Below are 1,943 nucleotides of genomic sequence, written 5' to 3'. Positions count from 1 at the left end.
AGCAGCTTAGTCAGGGAGATCCAAAAAATGGTGAAGAAAATAACATGTTAAAAACCAGCTTAGGTCAAATGGATAAAACAGTTCAAAATGTTATTAAGGAAAAGAATGCTTTAAAAAGCAGAATTGGGATGACTTCGGCCAGAGCGGAGGAGCGGCCCACCAAGGCCCGGGTGGTGCAGGAGCCAGCAGCGCGGAGCAGAGGGCACAATGAAGCTCATCTTTCTAGAAGATTACCTTCAGGCTAGTGAATGGGCTTCCAAATATATTAGAAATCGAATTATTCAGTTTGGTCTGGGACCCAACAAGTATTTCATTTTGGGACTTCCTACAGGGAGTACTGAGTGCTACAAGAAGCTGATCCAGTATTATAAGAATGGAGACCTCTCCTTCAAGTACGTGAAGACATTTAACATGGATGAGTATGTGGGCCTCCCACGTGATCATCCTGAGAGCTACCATTCTTTCATGTGGAACAATTTCTTCAAGCACATTGACATTTGCCCTACAAACACCCATATCCTCAATGGAAATGCAGCTGATCTGCAGGCAGAATGTGATGCTTTTGAAAAGAAGATCGAGGAAGCTGGAGGGATTGAGCTTTTTCTTGGAGGTATTGGTCCTGATGGGCACATCACATTCAACGAACCTGGCTCAAGTCTAGTGTCTAGAACTCGAGTGAAGACTCTGGCCATGGATACCATCATAGCCATTTCCCAGTTCTTCAATGGAGATCTCTCAAAAGTCCCTACGATGGCTCTGACTGTGGGTGTGGGTACAGTCATGGATACCAGAGAGGTTGTAGTCCTAATTAGGAGCCCACAAGGCATTTACACTGCACAAGGCCATTGAGGAGGTGATTAGTCATATGTGGACTGTATCTGCCTTCCAGCAGCATCCCCATGCAGTATTTGTGTGTGATGAAGATGCTACACTGGAGCTTAAAGTGAAAACTGTTAAGTATTTCAAAGGGTTGATGCTTGTTCATAACAAACTAGTGGAACCACTGTACAGCATAAAAGAAACTGAGAAAAGTCAATCTTCAAAGAAACCATATAGTGACTAACTTGCCCTTGGAACCAGATGTCTAATACCCCAAAGACATATAGACTTTGAGGGAACAGGTCTTTAGGGAAAAAAATTTATTTCATTGATCAGTCCACTGCAATGTTCTATCTTCCTTTGATGAAAATGAGTGTACATGAATATTCTGTATTCAGTTGTAAGGGTTGAAGCTTGTAGAAATGGGTGTTTTATACTATAATTTGATTTTCTCTGAAGTATGTTTTCCTTATTTTCTACCTAAATAAGGGGAAATGACTAATACAAGTACCCCCAAGGCACAGGGAGAGAGAAAAAGAATGGTAACATGAAAGAGTAGACCTGGAGAGAGTGGGCATTTTGGACCTCAACAGGATTACAAGTATAGGTAGGATGGGTAGTCTTGCTTCTCTCTCTTTCCCAGCATACCCTTTACTTCTTAGAGTTGGGTTTAGTAGAACAACAAGAATGTTTCACTCTTAAGATTTGGGTTAAACCTTTCACTTTGTGGTCATGTAATATTCAAGCACTATAGACTATAGGGCACTGTGGTAGATATGACAATAGACCAGGTAGACTGTCCTCTGCTCCCTAGGATCTTTCTCCATTAGGTGTGACTAGTCATATACCCCAGTGTTATTTCTCTCTTCACTGTTGCTCATTCCACTCACTCTTATGTGCCTATGACAAGTTACTACTGGCTCCTTTTCTGGGGAAAAAAAATTTTGTGAGTGATTCAGGTGCCTCTGACAGAACTTTTTGAATACTATATTTTCTACTTGTATTTCAGTTTTAGCTAATATGAGATTAGAAAAATTCTGTTTTAAGCTGATGGATAAATGGATTTGTTTATAATGTGATATTTTCTATTAAATTCAATATTTTCAAATGGAAAAAGCAGAATT

The 1,943-nt window shown here is 40.3% G+C and overlaps 1 pseudogene; it reads left to right on the top strand.

Moving 5' to 3' along the window:
- Window positions 1-207: 207 nt before the first annotated feature.
- LOC141511254 (glucosamine-6-phosphate deaminase 1 pseudogene) lies at window positions 208-1,063 on the top strand (annotated as a pseudogene).
- Window positions 1,064-1,943: the final 880 nt, after the last annotated feature.

Source organism: Macrotis lagotis, chromosome 2, assembly GCF_037893015.1.
Source record: "Macrotis lagotis isolate mMagLag1 chromosome 2, bilby.v1.9.chrom.fasta, whole genome shotgun sequence".
NCBI classification, from domain to species: domain Eukaryota; kingdom Metazoa; phylum Chordata; class Mammalia; order Peramelemorphia; family Peramelidae; genus Macrotis; species Macrotis lagotis.
This window is presented reverse-complemented; position numbering and strand designations above follow the sequence as displayed.